This window comes from Octodon degus, unplaced genomic scaffold (assembly GCF_000260255.1).
Source record: "Octodon degus isolate 3935 unplaced genomic scaffold, OctDeg1.0 scaffold00030, whole genome shotgun sequence".
In the NCBI taxonomy this organism is placed as follows: Eukaryota; Metazoa; Chordata; class Mammalia; order Rodentia; family Octodontidae; genus Octodon; species Octodon degus.
In genome coordinates, this window is record NW_004524606.1 from 9,389,870 (window position 1) to 9,411,739 (window position 21,870).

Here is a 21,870-nt window from a genome sequence, read left to right on the forward strand (position 1 = left end):
TGATCGCATTCTCTCACACACAATCAGAGACCCAATGGTTGGGGGGCTCAGTGCTTTGAGGCACACATGCTCTCCAAGTGGTGTGCTCTCTGAGTTTACAAGGATGTTACGGTTTATACAACATTCTTGTAAAAAAAACATCTAGATGTCTCACCAAAGCCTGACATGCTCACAAGGGAGACTTGGGGGAGGTGACTGGATGATATGGTGTGATACTCAACAGTAGGTTAGTTCACTGATGAGTTTGTAGCTGAGTGTGATGCTTGGAGGAGGTAGCCACCAGGGCATGGCCTGGAAGGGGTCTTCTCCCTCCCATCACTCTCTGCCCACTGTCATGGCATGAGTGTCTTCTCCTCCACCACACCCCACTGTGAAGCCACCCTACTCTGGAGCCAGCCGACTAGGGAATGAAACCTCTACTAACTGAGACCCAAGATAAACCTCTCTTCCTCTTTACACTGAGGGTATTTGGTATGACATAAGGCTCTTTTGTCGCAACAATGAACAAATCAAGGAGGATATGGACAATTTAAGCCATTTAAAAAACAGTTGCTTATATTTGGTCTCCTGAAACTGGCTTTTATACATTAATTTTTAAGACTAATATTTTACTACTTTTCAAAGGTCAAGTCTTGGCATATAGCTTATAGATCTGTAATTCTACCAACCCACTAAAGCTTTCTTCCGTGTTAGCTGGTGTTACCTAAGTACCCGAGTTCTTCACCCTGGTGAATAAAGAGCCTTCAGGTGAAAGTTCCTAAGAATAAAAGGACATTTTTGACCCAGTTTGTTGAAAAAACACCCTGGTTTTGGAGCGATGCTTAAGAAGCAGAGTATCTCCTGTGCCACATTTCCACACAGTTGACTGAGCAGAGCAGATCAACTGTGGGGCGTTCGGGGGCTAGTACGAAATAAAAAGGGAGCTACAGCATTGAGGCTAATTAGAATAATACACAGACGTATGGGAAACCCAAGGACAGGCACATCTACCTGGCGGGAGAAGGAAGCCAATTAAGGAGAAAGCCTTGCTCCCAACCAGATTGGGACATCTTTCTAACTCCCACAGCTCTTGTATGAGGAAAAATTAAAGAAAGTCCCACAAGATCAAGTGGGGCCTCTAAGGCGTCACTGAATCACACAAGCCCAGCACTCAGCAGTCTCTGAGTGAAAGTGGGGCACTTGCCTAAATCCAAACAATCCTGGCAAAGAGGCACCCAGGAAAACTAGAGGCCTCAATGTACCACAGAGTCTCACAAAGGAGGCTGGGATGCAGAGCGTTAGGAGCCAGGCACCAGAGGAAGGCACTCCCACCTTCATACCCCAGTCCTGCTCCTCATGGTGGAGTGGTGGAGAATCCTGAGCATGTCATCTCGCCTCACTGGGCCTTGGTTTCCCCATGTGTAAAGTGGACTTTTACACCCATAATGATCTCATAAGCCTCTTCGGAGCTAATAACTATTTGGTACTGAGAATCATGTCTGGCACAGAGTAAATTCTTAGTAAAGGAAACTCTTACAGGGTAGACTTTCCACAAACGGAGTGTTTTTCTTGACTACTATTGATCTGAATTTGTCAGGAGAGCTTCTACATGAGTTGAGAAAATTCAACTTCCAAACTTCCACCTCTACTTTATTTGCTAAGGAGGAAGACCTGGGACATCATAAAAGTACAATCTTATAGTGCATCAAGACAAACCCAGAAAAGCACAATTTAACCTACAAGTCAATTGCCAAGGACACTGCCATGTTCAGAAATACGCCAAAAGTGGGATGTGGGTTCAGTTCATGGCTGATGACTGAGAAGGACAGCTACAGGCAGCGAGGAGGCCCAGGCTCTCAGTATCAATCAGCTGGGGCACAGAGCGAGTGGGCAGCTGAGCGAGCGGGCATGGACAGACTCTATGGCACACATCTTACCCAGAGTCTGGTGGCACAGAGGAGCAGCCACACCTGAGTGTACCCAACATGGTGGCATCTCACAGTGTCACAGAAAACACCAGGCATGCCCTGTCTTCCCAGGATTCTCAGGTACCAGGATACTGGGAAGAGGGTAGAGAGGGGCTGGTCCAGGTTATCATGAATCCCAGGCAAACAGCTCCCATTAGGTCTCAGATTACATGGATCTGCTGCTCCTTTTGGGAGTTATTATTTTAGTTTTTTGAAATATTTGGAGACAGGAGTGTTATATATTTTCAGAGATTAAATAAAGCTGGGTGTCAGCTATTCTGCAGGCTATTAGGAGTGTAACAAAAGTATTTCCCAACTTGTTCACTTACTCTGACTAAAAATCACTGAACTTTATATTTTTCTTTCCCAAAAAGGCTATCTACAACCAAATCTGAGGCTTTAAACTATATTTTAATCACGTCCTTTTATTTCACATGTTGAAAGGGTATAAACAACACATTAATAAAATAAATGGCAAGTTTAATCTCACAGATAACCCTAGTTACAGGTCAAGTAAACAAGAGTAGGAGATTTGGTATGCTTCACCCTTTCCCACCAAAAAAACTATGTGATACAGCACAAAGATAGGCTGAAGGGTCCCTCTTTTGCTTCAGCTTTTAGGTAACAAAATCACAATGTACAACAAATGTCACACATAGACAGGCCAGAACAATATAGCAAAAGCATTAGGTCACCTTCTTAAGCAGGTGAAAAAAATTAGTGCTAACAATGAGAGATACTTACGTCAAACTCCTGTCAGTCTACAGAACCTTGAGCTTTCTGGCAGAAGAGAAGTATATGCATTTCAGAACAGATAGATCAAGTGCTCATTTTTTTAAATTAAATAAAATGTGTAGAAATTTAAGATGCCCTCTACTTCAATGTAGAAGATAAAACCAGCTGATTGACTTAGAGCCAAAATATATCCCAACCAGGAGGCTTAAAGACAGGGCACCATCATAAACGCAGCATTTCCCAGGATGGAGGATGTAGCTCGGGCTCCAAGCACTGGGTCTTTGCAGCACTGTTTGTGTGAGACCAGTCGGGTGCCTTCTACAGTCAACAAAGCAACAAGTGGAAGACAGGCTAACCAACCCCTCACTGCCCACATTTGTACCTCTATGTTTTAAAACTAATTTAATATTTGAAACATGAAAAAAAAATCAAGAATAAACCAGGGGCACACCTGTAATCGATCGTAGCACTTGGGAAGCTAAGGCAGCAGAATCACAGAGAGTTTAAGACCAGCTTGACCCCATCTCAAACAGCAACAAACATAAATAAAACAAAATAAAATAAGAGTCTGACTTAAAAAGAAGACAGTGAGGAAGTTCAAGGTACAATCTGATAAAGCAGCTCCCAGGATCCTGTGCTCGTGTTTCTAAATCAACACTGTCATTCTGATCCACACCCTGCACAGAGCACTCTACCTCCATTATCTCAAATAATCCTTGCAAGAACACTCCTTAGTGAACTCTTCTTTCCTTCCCTCTTTCCTTCATTCCTTCCTACCTTCCTTTTCTTTCTTCCTTTCTGCACAAGGGTCTGTGGCAAGGCCTTTACACTGAGCTGCATTCCTAGCCTTTTTCTCCCTGTGTTTTGAAACTGGGTCTCATTAAGTTACCCAGACTGTCCTCAAACTTTCGATCCTCCTGCCTCAGCCTCCCACACTCCTGAGATCCCACTTGTGCCACCAGGCCCAGCTACCATGGCTCCATTTCTAGCCCCACTTCTCAGGAACATTAAGTAATTCACCAAGTCACTGAGGGTTGCTGAGCCCTAGCGGAAAAGGTGCCCTGTGAATCTGGGCCAACTGAGCTTCAAAGAAGACAGACTGACCAAGGCCAGTGGCGCCTCCACAGCAAGCAACCAATCAGCTTCTGCGAGCACGCCAAGCAGCCTGTGTTTCAGGATCACCCCACCCAGGTTGCTGCAGGTGAGGATATATTAGAGCATTTCAGGAAGTCTGTTTATTCTGTAAACTGGGAATTCTCACATCTTATGCTGTACAGGCCAATCTGGAACAGAACACTCGGCCAGGGCCAGGATGTTTGCCACCTGATCCCAGGTGGCCTGAGTGCAGGACCAGGGCCCACAGCAGGCTAGGGTGAAGGTGATGTCCCATTCCCAAGTCCAGGTAAGGACAGAGGCACAGCACATAGCCATCAGCAGTGCCACCCACACAAGCTGGAGGCCAGCATGCCTGCCACCGTCACCTGGACAAGGGCTCACCCACAAGGAAGGAGAAGGTCTACATACACAGGAGCTTGAACGTCAGTGTGGGGCTCTCTTGAAACAAAAAATACTTCTCAGACTTGCCATGGCACTTCCAGTAAAGACTGCTATCATCCTATCATGTTTCCTGAGATATGTATCTATTAAAAATCAAATAGGCTGAAATTCTAGCATATAAAGTTCAAACAAGACACTAGTCAACAGAAGACAGTAGATATTCACTGAAAATAAATACAAACTGAACATGTAAAAAAATAGACACCATGATTTATTTAACTAACTACAACTACAACTACAGCTTTTCTTCCCTACTGCTAGAACCCAGAAGACATCATCTTTTTCAATTATAATTGTATTTTGTTTTGAAGAGTAAAAACAAAAGCAAGAACAAAAATCAGAAACAAAGACAGAAACAGGGTAACATACGATAATACATATGTTACAGATTTTCAAAGCAAGAATGATTAACAATGGTTGATACATTATCTATTTTTATCATCAAATCTGTTGCTCAGATCAATAGATATAGTTATATAAGACTGGACATATTATTGAATGTTACTATTTCTTCTTTTTTAAAATTTTATTTATTTATGTGTGTGTGTGTGTGTGTGTGTGTGTGTGTGTGTGTGTGGCCAGCTCAGCCCACCAGGGGGCAGGGCTGGCTGGCATGTGGTGCTGGGGGATTGAACCGCAGTCCCTGTGCTTTGCTAAGCTTGTTCTAAGTAGGTGCTTTAGACCACTGAGCCATCTCACCAGCCCCATGAATGTTACTATTTCTTAAACTTGATACTTTCACGTATGACCTTAGAGTTAGGCATGGCTAATGATATGTAAGAATAAGTCATAAGAGTTTGTTGGGGTTTTTTTGTAATTTTCTTTTTCTGTTTTTCTTTCTTTCTTTTTCTTTTGTTTTTTAGACAGGGTCTCACTATGCAGTTCAGGCTGGGCTTGCATATTCCACTTTTGTAGCCCCCAGATTGATCTCAAACTCCTAGTAATCCTCCTGTCTCAACCTCCCAAGTACTGGGATTACAGATGTGTGCTACCACACCAGGTTCCAGGGCCAGCACAGCAAAAAGCACCTGAGATTCCAGGGCCGGCATGACAAAAAGCACCCAGGGTTCCAGGCTAGTATATGTGGGTCTGAGGATCAAACTTGGAACTTTGTGCTTGACTGGTAGGTGCTTATGCCTTGGAGCTATTTCCCAGCCCAAGAAAAGCTCTTTCAAGGGGACTGCCTTACTTGGGAGGGCTGCTCTTTTTGTCTGCTGCGTCTTCACCACTTTCTTTCAGGATTTAGAGGCAATGGCTGGAGACGCAGCAAGCATAACGTGATTGTGAGGATGGAGCAACATACTTCAACAGGGGGAGCAGACAAACAGAAAACACAAACTACTCTCCTCAGATATCTTTTACGACACTACAGATAACCCCTTATGCCCATATAGTTATGTCTGTTATCAAAATAATTTTGAGATGATGATACAATGATATGAAAATATCTGTAAGAGTACACTGCAATTTTCAAAAAGAAAAGCAAACTGCTAAATTTGTGAATTGGGATTCTGATTACCCCTTGATTCCCAAAGCCATTTGTTGGGGTACGGCTTTACTTCCTAATTAGTACTGCTAGCCCAGGGAAGCATATTTGTAGCCTGTCTCTATGTTTTGACATGCAAGACTTATGAAATTCAAATGTTCTCATAGAGTCTCAAAGCACTGTATTTATTACAGCCTATATTAAAGGTAGGAGATCTTAAAGCATCCTTAGATTCTGATGATCAAAGGAAATTTAATCGCTCTGCATTGGCATTTGATCTTTACCTGCCACAATCTACCGGTTCACCCCTCCCTCCATATTGGATACTCCAAAGACATTTCAACAGCTCACCTATCAACTGTAAAGCAGGAGGAACCTACAGCCAAGCCACATGACTCAGGAAACAAAAACGTGTTCCCCACACTCGCAGAGCTATGCATGCCCGTGCAATTAACAAGGGGAAGAAGGCAGCATGGAGCTGGGTACACGCAGAGCCTGTGTGAGGCCACCAGCTATGTGGCGAGGGGCTTCCGAGGTGTTGAGTCCTTCATGCGTCACACCTCCTTCTGTCCTCATGAGTGCACTCTGCCCGCAGGTGAGGGCAGGTGCTTTCCTTTGTGCAGTACTGGGGACTGAACCCAGGGCCTTCACACTGAGAGACAGCTGCAGTCCTTTTATTATTTTTTGAGCCAGGGTCTCACTAAGTTGCTGTGCCACCCAGGCTGGGCTTGAGCTTGCCAGCCTGCTGCTGCCTCAACCTCCCAGACTGCTGGGATGACAGGCATGTGACACCATACTCGCTAGCCAAGTGCTTTTTTTCATTTCTGCTTCTCTCAGATTCTTTTCTCCAGGTCAGAGTGATTGGAACCCACTGAGCAGTGAGCCTCGCAGGTCCTGTGTCTGCCTGGGAGGCACTAGAGTAGGGCAGAAAACCAAAGCCTGCGAGTGAGACAGGACTCACTGCCAGTTTCTGGGAACCAAGTTTTACTGAGATGCAGTGATACACTTTTGTGCCCAAACTACCTGTGGCTACTTCTGTAATAAGACGGCAGAGGGGAGCAGCTGCAAGTGAGACCACGTGGCCCACGAGGGTGGCCACATTTACTATCTGGCCCTTTGCAGACAGACTGCCAACCCTCCTTTAGGCCACCTTCCTAGACACGGGGTCCAGGTGACTGATCCTACCCTGGAGAGCCACACAGCTGCAGCGAAGGGTGCAGCACTCGCATACCTACTAGCTGCAAGGTCAGTGTCTGATGCTAAGATGGTGCCCAGGCTCCCGGGCGCGGTGCTGGTGGGTTAACCTTAGAAGGGTTGCCACTTACCGAGAACTGCGAACGTGTCTCACAGCCATAAAAAGCCTGGGGTCACTGGCAGGGCTCATGCACAACAGCACAGGACTGCGACACACAGAGGAGCACTGCAAGCAGAGAGGGAGGAGAGGTTACAAGAGCAGGCTGAGGTGCCTCGAGAGCGGCTCTGCCCGTGAGCCTGGGCTTCCTTGCCCACATGTGAACTAAGTGCCTCTTCCTTCCTGGTGCTGGATTCGACCTAGGCTTGGAGGCTGAGTGCAATATCTTGGAAGAAGAACTTTACACAGTAAAGAAACTGGTATGTACTTTAAAAAATTTGGTCCTTTAATGTCTTATTTTCTTTCCGCTACTGGGACACGAACTCAGTGCCTCAGTGCCAAGCTGCACTCCCCTCCCCATTTTTGGAGAAAGGGCTGCACTGAGGTACTCAGGCTGGAGTCCCACGTGCAATCTCCCTCCTCAGCCTCAGAGAGTGTAGGGATTATATACATTTGCCCACAGTGCCCAGCTTTATATTTTAAGATAAAGTCTCAGAACAAAGTGGTAACACATCCTTAGAAATACTAGAAGGAGGTATAAGGGTCTAAAGTGACGGCTCCGATTTGGCCTCAACCTGTGGCCTCTCTGCACACAGCAGGAGCAGCTGACCCCCAGGAGAGACCTGAGAAGACAGCCCAGCTCCCCCCACCCCTGGAGCCCGCAGGCTCACCTGTGTAGCAGGTAACCCTGCTGCTGCCGGCGGCTCAGAGGCAGGAGGCAGCTGCGACACATGACACATGCGTCTCCGCGAGATAGCGTGCGCGCGTGCTGAGGCTGCACACTTGCAAGGTGTGGTTGGGTGATTAGCAGAATATTTACCAAGTGCAATTCCAAGTAAGCTGAAGTCACTGACAGATTAGTCAACTCATTCTTGGGCACTTTCAGAAAGGTTTTGTGAATAGCTGTCAAGAGCACAGCTTCCCATGCCAGGTCTCTGCACAGGTCCCTAAGAGAACAATGGACCCACAGGGCCTGTCTCTAGTATAGGAAACCAAAATCAGAGAACCAGAACACACCTCGAGCTCCCCGGGCAGCAGGAGGGGTTTGGCCCTCTTCTGATGGTAAATGCAGGCAATAGTCTATGAATGTACATGTTTTCTAGCCTAATCAACTTTTCGAGAAGTCGAAACTGAAAAGGAGATGTATGGTGTACAGAGGTTTGTGATTTGAATAGTCACTCATCTCCAGCAGCTCTGTGGGCTGTCTATCAAGCAGCGCCCAGCCAGAGCTCAGAGAGGGTGCTCCTGAAAGGCGTCTCGTCTAGACAAGAGGTGGATTCAGGCCAGGTTTGACCAGACTGTTTTCTAGGCACCGATTGTTGGGCGTACGGAGGCTGCAAATAGATCACTGCTCGAGAATTTTCATTCTTACAAGATGTGATGCATTGGCCTTATTCCTCTTCAACAAAGCAGCTTAAGAGTACGAAAATATTTGTAAAGATAATTCAACTGGTAGAGGCTGTAATCATTCAAACTTAATGGGTGAACTCATTAATGAATAACTGGCACCACAAGAAAGAGGACCATTGTCAGAGATTTATCAGAGTAATGAGATAACAAAGTTAATTATATGGCCTTCAATGGATCGACGCTTGCTTCCTTTTAGGCCCGTGATTGCAACCATTCGTTCTGATACCCCAAGTTGCTCCTCTTGACAAAAAAACTCTCAGCCAAGTGCTCCCTGAAGACACTATGGTCAGTCAGCCCTCACAGCAGGGCAAAGCAGTCGGAAAACTTTTCCATCCTTTATTATCCACTTGTAAAATGTTATAAGCCTGTAAACTAGTTAATTTATGAGCCATGTGAATAATTTGCTCACACTTGATCGCAGGTTTTGCAAACACAGTTTCCAGGGATGTAGGAGGATAATTTGTAGGTCTGGTTTCTCTGCTAAGGGGACACTAACTAATTTGACACAATAACATGACATTGATGGCTGGGCCCACTAATGACCGTGCTCCAGACGCGGCTGTCAGCCTGTCTTTCCAGTGAGGAGCCAGCTTGCTTTCACTGCGGCTCAAGACTTGATGCTCAACTAATTATTCAGACAGCAACATTAATGAGAGCCCTAGTGTTTATTTCCAACATACTAACCAGTGCTTAGCTTCCATTTGTCTGATATGGTCATTGATTAAAATGTGTTTCATGAATAGTAAATTCGAACTTTAATGTAACAAAGAAGCAACAGGGATGAATAAGGACAGGCTGATTAGAAAACAAATGCAGTCAACTCCGCTCGTTTTCTGCCTCAACTATCATCAAGGACACCATGGCAGGTAGGAGGGGAAGCTATCAGGACTGAGAAAAGGAAAAGGAACTTGCTTTAGTGACACACATCCATGGATGGACTTAATTTTTGAGCAAGGCCTCTGGATCACAACATGGTCAGGAATGATTTCCATCTGAAATAAACATCACCAATTTTAGGAATCTTACTGCATATTTGTAAATTAGTTTTTTTCACACGGTGACCAAAAGGCTAGGTTTCATGTGCTGTTTCAACCTTACAAAATTGTTCTTAAACTGGCTCAAATCTAATCTGCAAAAGGATCAATAAAGAGCATTGTAGTTTTTCTCAAAATGATTATAAAGCTGTGCTGTGGAGGATTTTTCAAAGAGTGTTTAAATATCCTTTCATATATCTTGTTTCTATTCCACTAAACCTTGTAATCAAGTTCTATTTTAAATTAAATTTCTATTTTGGTATGATGAATTTTGCCTTCATTTTATGAGGATTATAATCCTAAAATATTCATATAATCATAATTTAAAATGAATAACTTTTTTAAAAGGTAGGCTAAGATCTATTAGAGGTATTGAAAAATTGAAATGCTCCTGATGGGGTTCATTGTAGACTGTGCAATTCGAATTACATAACAGAGGTACTATTTCCACAAACATTCTAACTGGTGCCTGGAAAAGAAATCTACTACACTAAAAATGACTTCTGATTTCAGAAAGTAGCAAGACAAATATGAGGCCACATAGATTATATTAGGAATGAAAATGTCACTATACACAACATTTCTTAAGTCCGTATCTATTTAAGTACATTTCTTAAGTACGTATCTACTTGAGATAGAGCTGTAATTGTTGGAACACCACAATACCTAAATGGTACACATGGCAAGCAGATTTAGGCTAATTTTTAAAATGTATTTAAACAAGTATCCACATAAACTGTTCCAAACCAGCATCATGACCTCCAAACACTGCTCCTCCCTCCCATGGGCTCCCACTGTGGACAGACGATCGACCTCACCGGAATCATGTCTTAATGGTTAGCTCTCACCTTTCACAACTCTCAAAGAAAACATGCTCAGTCTGAAGCCACAGGTGTAAATGCCATCAAATCTGTTTCTTCATCCTGGACCCCAAGCTGGAGTCGTGGCCACGGAGTGGCAGGGCAGACCAAGGCGAGCAGACGCGCTTTCCTTCTGATCCCTGTCACCTGTGCCGTCATCCCACGGCCCTCTCTCCTCCCGTGGTCATAGGCCCTGGGACTCAGCAGAGAATACTCAGCCCCTGCGAATCGCTGGACGTAATAAGCCTCGGTCCCTGAAAAACCAGTTAGAGTCACCAACAGCACCATCCTCAATGACATGGAAAAGTGAGGGGGGGGGGGCAGGAGATAGCTCAGTGGAATAAGTGCTTGCTTGTCAAGCGCAAGGTCCTGAGTTTGATCCCTGGCACATCGAAAAAAAAACAAAGTACAGTGTGTGGTGCCTGAAGGGTAAGCATGCTCTGGGGTAAGACTGCCCCAGGCATGTGTGCTGTAGCTGTGTCTCCACCTCCCTCTGCCCTCCACCCCGCGCCCGCCAATGTGCATGCGTGCGTGCGTGCGTGTGCGTGCGTGCGTGCATTCGAGCGTGCGTACGTACGTGCGGCGGCAGTGGTGGTGGCGGGGATTGAAGCCAGGCCTTCAACGTGCTAGGCCCGCGCTCTACACTGAGTGGCGTCACCCAGCCTAAGTTTTGCAGGGAGGCCGGTTGGGTGTGGATGGTGAGAACAGAGTCCAGGCCCTCCGCAGGTCACCACGGACTGCTCCTGAGCCCCAGCCGGTGCCTCTGACCCGAACGCCGCACACGCCCGTCCGAGTGCGCCCTGCCTTCCACCTGGGTCTCTGGACAAACCGAAGTAAGCATAAACACTTTAAATTTTGAAAAATTACCTTAGGTATTTTGTTGTTATAAAGTAAAATCTTCTCCAACTATGCTAAAGAAAGAGAAACGGAAAAAGAACAGCTAATATTTTCCGGAAATGCAGCGGTCGTGTCCTTCCTGGATTCTTCAAAAGTCTAATGCCCCCTTTATGGGCAAGAAGACTGAGCTGCAGAAGGTGAAACCCAAGCAGATGCCCCCGAAGGAGAACCCAGCTGACATTTCCCACTGGCCTTTCATCTCCAACCTTCAGAGAAAATGTTTATTTCCAAATACAAAATTTTAACTGCTTCTTACAAAAGAAAAAAAAAATGTACAGTCTTCTCCAAATTTAAGACAACATTTTAAATAAAACTTGTGAGGGGAAAGTGGTAAGTTAGAACATAGTAGAAGGCCAGAAAGTTCTGCAGAGGTTTTTGAAAAGGCAGTAACAAAAGAGATGTGTCTAAGATGCTCTTGGGGATTTTTAAAAAAGAAAGCTAGATTCCAAACAAAATTGTAAACTGAGACCACATGAGTTGTTGAGTAATCAATGTTTTGAACATCTATATATCTCCTTTGTTAATATATAAAAAGCATGTCACTACATGTCATGCTTTTAAAAATGGATTGGCAAACTTTTCCGTAAAAGAGCACACAGTGAATTAGGTTTGCAGTCACAAGTTGACTACCACAACTGCTGAGCTCTGCCATCATAGTAGGAAAGGGCTCCAGGACTGCAAGTCAACAAATGGGTGTGGTTGTGTTCCAACAAAACTCTACTTACAGAAACAAGCGCAGAGATCATAATTTACCAACTGCTACTTTACAGAAATGGGGATTCAGCATATTCATACATAATACATAGTAATTTTTTCCTATGTAAAACAAAGGGAAATAGGTTCTGATTAGCATTTTCCCTCAAAAGGTGTGACTGCCAGGAATGCACTTCTGATCTTAAGGGGAGTAGCTGTCACCCGCCAGAGCTTCAAGAGATGACCACTGGTGGGACTCGGGGTCCAGCAGGTTCAATTCTGATACCAACGCTTGATTTTCTCCTGCCCCTTGGCACCTTTCAAAGGGCTCGTGCGGGCTCACAGCACCAACCACACCCTGAGCCAGGAAGAGCTGGAATTCAAAGAGTACTTACAAAAGAAAGAAAAGCAGACATGTTTTTCTGTGGGTATAGTCAAGTCCCCATGTTGAGGTGTTTTAGGTAACACTTTCCTTAAAGCTTCAAGGTGAGCTTATATTAGGGACTTCTTTGTTTAAAAAAAACAAGTGGAACAAAATCAATAATACGTAATTTTAAAATATCAGTGGAAGAGTGAATGCCATGAAGCCAAAGTGATATCCTTTAAAAGTTTCAAAGTCAGGCATGAAGTCTCTCTAAATTAAAACCAAACAGTTTTCTTGGATTTCAGGGATGTTCTTTGTTAAACAATTTCAAGGTAGGAGCAATGTGTCCAATGACTGAATATGCCAGAAAAAACATATCAAATACATTCCCCATTATTCCCCCAAGAATGTAAAAGTTATCATAACAAGGATTTGGGTTTTATGGGGGAGAGCGGGCAAAGCTCAGCAATACATGGGGAAATAATTTTGTAAAAGAATCTTAGTTTCCCATTTATGTTTTATCATAGCAGGAAAGAGTACAAGATGACTTCAGATATGAAATGAATAAATTTTATGAATCTGTTTTACCTAACCAAAACAGCAAAAGCAAGTAAATGACAGGCCAGTCTGACAAAAGAGTATTTTGTAATCATTAAAAAAGATGATGGAAATGGAGACATGTACATACAGTTCTTTTAACGTGACATAAAAGGCTTATCTGCAGCAATTCTCAAGTGGGTAAAAGTATGCTAAAAAACAAAAACAAAATAATAAATTTTAACAGAGTATCCTATAGGGATTGGACTGGACTTTTTTTTTCCTTAGAATGTTTTGTTTTCAGATTTTTAAAAACAAAGTAATTGCTAAAAAAGTAGTTATATAATTTGAAAAAGTTGTGTGGTCTTTAAAAAGGTTTACTTTATCAGCACAAAAATTAATAAAATAAAATATCACAAAAAAATAAAATATAAAATAAAGATATAAAGGTATTGACAAAAAATAAAAATAAGAAGTATTACTTTATTAATGGTTCTACACTGCCTTTCCTCCAGCCTGGAGGTGCCCTGGAGCAGAGATTTATGTCTTCTCTCCTAACCCAAGTACAGTCTTGACATCATCTTGTGCAGGCAATTAACATTCCTTGAAGCAAATGAATAGACCACCTTACTTTTGAAAACTCATCTTAATGAGATTCCATAAATTAGATTTTTTACTTCAATTCTTTAAAAGAAATTAAATAATTTTGTTTAAAGAGGTTGATTGCTTATAGATGATAGCTGTAAATAAATTGCTTGGTACAAAGTTATACTTTCTCCTTTTTCCATGATGGCACTCAGCAATTTGTCTTTTAGTAACTTCAAGCAAGTCTGTGTCATTTGCTCATTAAAAGCCAAATACATCTTGATCACAAAGCCTGGCATTTTAAAAGCATTTATCCCAAATGTGCTGCCTGCTTTGAGGCTGGATGTTGAGCACCTGACAGCCAGGTGTGCGCAGGAGCGGAAGAAGACATGCTCTGGGGTCAGCGTGGAGAAGGCACCAGGCTCTTCCCACTCGACCTCTCTTACAGAGGCTCCTCCCGAGGCCAGAAACACATGATAAATGTGGTCCTCATTCATCACTGTCTTCACACACACACACACACACACACACACACACACACACGCAGACAAGCTCTCTCAGTGTCTCCCCAGTATTCTAAGGATGTATGACCTTCAAGATCAAAAGCTTCCAGATGATGAGCACAGCCCTAGCTGACCTGACATGGGCTCTGCAGAGCTCTCTGGCTTCCAGTTTAACCACACACACACCTTATACACACACACACACACACACACACACACACACTCTGCCATATTCCTCAGTGAGCCTCTGTCCCTGGTTAGGTAAAAATGGGAGGAAGGAAGGAGGTGGACAGGACCAAATGAAAATCCCAGCTACCATCTGAGTGTGGCCATGATCAGCACTGAAGTGGGGAAAAACAATATCCCTTCCTTATTAAGGGCTGGGGAGACAGCTCAGAAACATAAGCAACTACCTGGCAAGCACAAGGTCCCAGGTTCGACCACTAGACCTGCTTGTGCCAGTACTGGAAACCCAGACATGGTGGTACACATCTGCAATCCCAGAACTCAGGAGGTTCAGAAAAGAGGATGGCTCCAAGTTGAAAATCAGCCTGGGGGCTACAAAAATAAGCACAAGGCCAGCCCAAATTGCACAAGACCGTCTAAAAAACATAATTAATAAATAAATAAATAAATAAATAAATAAATAAATAAATAGTGCATCCTATATACGACATATTTTCTCTACTTAAAAATAAATTTCTCTAATCATTTTCTGGATAAATATAAACAGATGAGTCAGCAAAAGGTTCAAATCTGAAAGCAATTTTGGGTTTCTCCTTATGATGTAACAGTGGTTCTAGGCAAGTCTGTAGCAATGACGAGTGGCAATGGGCCAGGTCATGCTCAGAAGCACCTCCTCTCCCCAAAAGCTGCAAACTCCAGGAGAAGAGAAGCAGCACCAACGGCAGCATACCAAAGGGGTCAGGGACACCCTCACAGATCCTGAGCTGGCAGAGTGAGGGAGTCAACATGCACATGGGACATTTCCTGGACAGTGGAAGGATGGCCAGCTGGCGTCAGTTCATCAACAACCTGGCCTGCAGACCATGGAGGAGGACCAGCTCTTACTGAGACTCAATGAAAGACATCCTCCTGCGGCATGCAAAAATTAAATACAGCCGCATACTCCCTCTATTCTTGGTCAAGGGCATTTATTGCTGAGAAGGCTACAAAAACGCAAGGCACTGTGTTTTGTTCTGACCACAACTCAGTAGCTAAAAACCAAGCCATACGGTGGGTGAAACCATGGCATGGTAACTAATTCCATTTCATCTTCCTCTGTGGCCACACAAGAAGCTTATGCTGCCCACTCTGAGGCATTTCTGGTGGGGCCTGGTGACTGATGCCTGTATAATAGGATTTGAGCAGAAGCAAAGTGCGCCACTCATAAGTGATAGGAAGAAGCTGGACCCCATTTCTTTTCCCCAGGGACCATGGAAACCCTATAGTATATGAGCCACATACGAGATGGAGGAGGTTCAGCAGATATGCATAAATAAAAGGCAGCACAGCGTGGACCTTCATTATGTCAGGCTACCAAAACCTGTGAGTTGTCACAGCAGCTGGCTTAGCACATCCTGACTAAGATCCGTCATGCCACATCATAACCCTCATCAGAACTGACCTTAAATCAAAGTTCATCTCTAACCCTCATGGTCACATCTTAATATCCTGTGCTTCTCCCTTCAGGACTGACCGCTGGCACACCTTCCCATCATCAGCAGTGGCTGAACAGAATGACTGATAACTCAGAAAGAGAGTATCCCCTAGCTGGTTATTTCTCAACACTTTCCATGCACTAGAAACTATGTTTGACATGAAATAGAGCTTGAAATCGAGACAAATGAGGTCTCTGCCCTCAGGAAGCCCAACCTCTCAGGAAACACCAACAGCCGCACATGGGGATGATTAACACAGAGATTCGCCCTGAACACAAGGGTCAGACAAGGCTACACGGGAGAAACGATCTGCGGGGCCCAAGATGAAAGGTGACAGAGTGGGCGGGAGCCAGGCCCAGGGAGGACACAGAGATCATGTGGAGGATTCCATCCTAGAACTGCTGGTTGAGACAGGAACCTGCACAAATACCAGGCCCTTACACAACCAGTCTTTTGCCTTCTATAGTGTCTTTAAAAATGTGACTCAGAACCAAGCCTAGTGGTGCACACTTAGAATCCCAGCACTCTGGGAGATGAGTCAGGAGGTCTGCACATTTGATCACAGTCCCAGCACCTTAGCAGGTTAGACACAGATGCATAAGTAATGTGTATATGTATGCATGATATATGTACACGTACTTTACAGATACACTAAATGTATATACACGATCATTTATTCAGGCTCATTACAGCAAAATTATGAGGCCCACTCATATCACTTCTGATTCACTGTGGCTGCAGTGAAGATAACTGAAATTTCAAGCACATGCCAGGTGCTGCTGTTGCTGCTGCTGTGGCCTCAGTCAGACACCAGCCTCAAGGTCCAGCTTGGAGGTATCAAGCTTCCAGCCTACAGGAGGACATCCCTGCATCCCAGCTGCCTCATAAGCAGCCTGGTCCAAGGTGTCCAAGCTGACCTCAAGCCAGCACCTCAGCCTTTGCTGTTCTAAGAAACACCTGACACTACAGCCTAGCCCTCTGCCACTCTTCTGTGGTATACAGCTCTGCAGACATCCTCAACCTCTTCCCCAGCATCGTCATCCCTTACCCTACTCCCAGTGCTGACACTGCCCAGAGCCATGCAGGTTTCACACTCCTCAGGCACAGAGCATGCAGCAAACCCTGAGGCACTGCCTACTGCCTTGTCTCACCCAGCAAGTAAAGCCAGAACTGGGGCTTGCTGTTATGGACCTCAGACTTGAGCTTAGGTCTGAAATCACAAGTCTTCCTTTCCAAGTACCCTTCTCTGACCAGATCATATGGACACTCAAGGTATGTGGTGTCTTCCTTCTTCGCATGTGTATCTATGCTTCCCTCAGTAAGAAGCTGAGCCCATGTGCAAGGTGGCGGCCTGGGTCATCCCTGCCGAGCACACTCAGCCTGCTGTCTGCAGCATGACTGTCCTACAGCTGGCACACAGTAGACACTCACTGAGGAGAATTCCACAACTGCATTATCCTTTGCTACCCTTCCATTCAGAAAAGTAAAGAAGAAAAAGGGGAAATCCCCTGAAGCTATAAGATAGCAAGTTAGAATCCTGGAGTGACTTGCAATTGGATGTGAACAGGCTAAAAGGACAGCTCTGATATCCCTATGCAGGGATTTCAGGCATCAGAAATTGAAGAGGGCTGAAGGGCTGAAAGAGATTCTGGCTCACAATCCCCAAACACCACAACAGGCCACCTCCCAGTGTCTCCGGGGCAGGGCTTTGAGCCCAGACTCCTCCCACTGCTTCCCCACACTGCCCACTCCTGCCAGTTGTAAGAAGACTAGTGGGTTCTACCTGTAGCTCTTCATCAGCTGAGCCTCTCCACCTTGGAGGACTCTGCAAAGCTACTTATAAGTATTGTATGTTATCCAGTTCATAGTTTTATAACAGGACCAAGCCTTTTAAGACAGTATGCCCAAATTACACTATTGAGTATATTCAGCACACACCTAAAAGTTGACAGAATCTTTTCTTTCTATACCATGGCAACCAGGCAAGTTAATGCTACATGATTTTTCAAAGGGCATACTATATGCTCCAAAATGTTCACACCTTAAAAAAAACATGTTAAAGTAGAATTTTAACACAACCTGTCATAAAAGCTGACACTAGTACACTAGAGAGGAAATCAAATGACATGAGTTGTACCTGGCAGTTCCACAGAATATAGGATAAATACTCTTTGTAAGGCAGCCAAAGCATTGGTTAGAAGTTCAGATGACGAAGAGGAAGTGAATGAATATTCAGATTTTACTACACCAAAAGATTTCGCTATAATTACAAGAAAAATCATTAAAATACACTTTGCTTCACAAAAGCAGCACAAAGGGGTAAAAGTGGAGCTGATTTCTGATCTGCACACTGACTTATTTTTTTGTGTGCGGCCTCTGGAAAGTTGCACATCCTCTGGGAAACCTTTATAAGGAGAGGAGTGAACACACTCAGTTATCCTGAAGGTTCTCTGTGGCTCACAAGCTCAGGCAGTGTGAAGGTTAGTGGACCCGTGCCTTGCATGGGCAGGTGAGACAGTGAGCCCATCTCTTTCCAGTTCATCACAAGCCCAGTGCTAGGCAAAGCGCCACTCCAAGTGAGGCTGCCCGTGTGGGAAGGCTACACTTGGCTTTGTTGTATCTGTTCAAATAAAGTTATGTTTCCATCTACGGCAGGAGGGTGAGTTGATGTAGTAATTACCTGTTACTCTTGACAAGTAAGGTAATTAATGTAGCAAAATACCACTGCAATGTGTGTAAATTTAGACCACCATAATTAAAGCACCCGTCTGTTCAACAAACTGTTCAATTAAGAAAAAATATTGACGGTGTACATTTTTTGAAATTAGACAACGTATGGAATGAATGAATCTCCCTTGGTTGACATCCATTTCTACAATGCTTTCTCAGCAGGGAGCACCCAGAAAAGGGAGCAGAACAGAGTAACTTCCAATAAAACATGCAAGTATTTCTGTATATACACTATTAAGACAAGAGTCTCCTGTGCAAGTGGTTTAAGAGTCTTTATTCTGTAAAACACAGAATAAACTGAAAATCTGAAGTCCCAAACTATCGCAAGTACCAAATAGCTGAAAAATTAGCATGGCCCCACTACCCAAATACCATAACATGCATCTACCATTATGTCCTTGCCAGTTTTGGAGAGCTGGAATTTGAACCACTCAACAGGCAGTCGCAAAGCTGCAGTGCTCTGGTGCTCTGAAGAAACAGGCAGGGGCCTCAAAGTTGGCTTCAACAGCATTTCACTTTCATTGCTTTTTGGTCATTGGGCATTTTCAGACCTAAATGCTAGCATCCTGATCAAGAAGGGTGTCTGTCCTTTTTCCTACCACAAAATTCATCTCCTAGCTAATATGCTGAGAAAACCTCTAGTCATTTCAAAAGTCCCCCCACAAAAAAATAAAATTAAAGCCACAGACTAGGAAATCTGTTACCATATTAGTAGGAAAGTAAATGACTCTAAAATTCAGGGAGATGCTTAAAATTCAGGGAAGGTTAGGGTTAGGAAATACAGATGGAAGAGATGGGAGGGAGGGGAAAAGGGAAAGGGAGAATGAAAGAGAAGGAAAAGGGAAGAAGAGCTGATTACTGATCTCTACATGATAAAGTGAAGAGCTGCTCAGGTCCTAAGCTGGCTCTAAGGAAGTCCCAAGGGTTTTTCTCTTAATTCGCCTCAGATAAGTTCATTGGAAGACATAGTTGTCCTGGACAGAGAAATGGTTAGAATTCAGATAGACCGAACAGTCTGGTAAGAAAAGAAATAGTATATGATTTTTTATTGTCATTGAATGATGTGTAATTTGCTGTCTTTTGTTTGGATTCTATATTTCTGTGTTCTGTAGATTTTATCTTGGAGATGTAAAAATCTAGACAGCCACAACTAAAAGCCAGTTTCAAATGAATTCTCGGCTTATCAACACTGAAATGAAGTCCTAAATGTCCCATATCTGAGAACTTGGATGAATCCCCAAATAGAGAATAGAGAGTACAAGAATACAATCCAAGCTGCAACAACAGAGCAGATGAAATGCTATCTCCAAGAAGAATGCTCCAAGTTCACACCTGGAAATAAGCACCACGGCATAAAGAGACGGGGGGAGCGGGGCAAAAATCACTTGTTTTAGCTGTTCTCCGACAAAGCAAAAGTCTCAGAATGGGGAAGGTGACTTGAAAAAAGTAGACTTGGAACTATTTCAGGGTGACTCTTAAAATAAAAATGTATTACATTTGTATAGCTTCAAAAAGGTAAATATTATAATTAAGGACCTAGAGTTTTTTTTTTAAAGAGCATAATTTGAGGGTTTGATGGAATACCTATGGACTGGAAGGTAAAATATCTGGCCCTTAAATGCTAGAGAACTATCCTTGGAAGCTGAGACAGTCCTAAGTACCTCAAGCAGTGCGGAAGTGGTACAGGATAAAGTTTCCCAATCAGGTGGCATTTGACAGGCTATGGCAGCATTCTGAAATCCAACTAAACCATTTAATGTCAGCTCTATCATTCAAACCTAACAAACTGCTAAGGTAAGATTAGTCCGATCTTCCAGACAAGTAAACTAAGGCCCAGACAGCAGAAGTGATGTGGCCTGGTACCTGAAAGCTCTTCTACTGAAACACTTTGTCCCTGGAATAAGACAAAGGTGTCTCTTGTCCCCCCTCAGTCAAATTATAGTGATAATGATATATTTGCCTTACTACTTAGTGCTTACAGTCCCCAATTGTGTCCTAAAATCCAGGCCCTAAAATTGCCAGGCATGCTGGTTAGTATGTTCAACAGCAAAAATGGTGCTGTCCATTGTTAGGAATCACCCAAGTTGGGAAAGAAGATCTGGGTTCCAATCCTAACCCAGCCAGTTAACAGAACCAGGAATTGATTTGTAACCAACAAGCCCTCAACAGTCTCAGCAACAAATTACACATGGGATGCACAGAGCACGACCTTGCTCAGCTTCCAACTTGGTATAAATTGGTTCTTGGGTTAACTGTAAGCTTTTCCTCCTGACCTTCATGCAGCACCACACCGTATGCCCCTTTCATCTCACAGAATCTGAGAACCACAGACCTAGCGTCATAAGTCACAGGTACTGTCCAGATGCAGAGACAGATGTAAGACATTTAAAACGGTAAAAGCAGAGAAAGAGACAGAATTATCAAAATGATACATGTCATTATTTGTTCCTTTCTTTCTTTACAGAAACTTGAAAGTGAGTGAAACAAAGAATAGATACTTCATCCTTTTCATTCTCTAAATGAACAAAAACTGGAGAAAAAACTAAATGGCAGCAGGGCGAACCAGGGCCACTGAAACGATGCTTGGGTGTTAAAACATGAGTCAATATTTCCCCAGTTCGAGCACTTTACAAAGAGTCCAGAGGGACACAAAGATCCAGCAATGTAAAACTGGCCAAATGCTGACTTGATGTGCATGAACTTCAAGCATTCTGCCTTTCTACGAAGATAATGTATTTAGGACAGGGTCTCACTACACAGATTGGACTTGTAATGATCCTCCTGTTTTCACCCTCCTAAGCACTGGGATTACAGGTACATGCCACCATGCCCAGTTTCAACTGCCATCTATTCATGCCCCAGGGGCAGGACCCACACAGCAGGCCAGCGATTGAATCGCAGTCCCTGCATCTGTTGAAGCAGGAGCTTTAGTCTGCCGAGCTATTTGGCCAGCCCCAGATAATAATATTTTAAACCAGACATCAAGATGGGGGAGGTGATAGGAACAGTTAAAAGTCCCTCTGACCCTCAATTAAATGTCCTCTAATACTTAACTTAGACCTCCAGAAAACCCTAATTCTCTGAAATCTATTTCATTTTTTGGTATGTTTGCAGTACATGATGATTATGTTTACTGCAGGGAGTTGGTACATGAACTGAAATATTTTTTATTTAGTTAATTATACACATATCATATAAAGGGGAAATTATTTTTTAGTACCATACACTGTGTTAAGAATTGCTTTGCATAATCATTTAACTCAAAGGTTCCTGATAAAGTACAGCATTTTCAGTTCCTGTAATGAGATAAGTGTTTTTTCACCTCTGTTTTCAGATGGGAAAATTGAGGCTTCAAATATTAAATAATGCCCCCAAGTTCACTAAGTCGCTAAGTAGCTAAATTAGAATTGGAAACCAGATCTTTCTTCTCAACTTGGGTAATTGTCTAACAGATATACTACCAAACTTTAGAACATACCAGCTAATACTCCTGGTATAAGGTTTCTTAGTTCATGTTGATA

General features: G+C 43.6%; 1 protein-coding gene across 6 annotated transcripts in view; it reads right to left on the bottom strand.

Moving 5' to 3' along the window:
- Positions 1–21,870, bottom strand: part of Foxp1 (forkhead box P1) — a 588,512-nt gene that overhangs the window by 366,096 nt on the left and 200,546 nt on the right. For 5 of the 6 annotated variants that reach the window (XM_023713297.1, XM_004629500.3, XM_023713292.1 and 2 more), the window contains one exon: positions 7,050–7,144. The exons of the other annotated variant lie outside the window; for it this stretch is intronic. The gene's annotated coding sequence lies outside the window, so the exon portion shown is untranslated. The remainder of the gene's footprint in view (positions 1–7,049; positions 7,145–21,870) is intronic. 6 annotated transcript variants of the gene reach the window in all.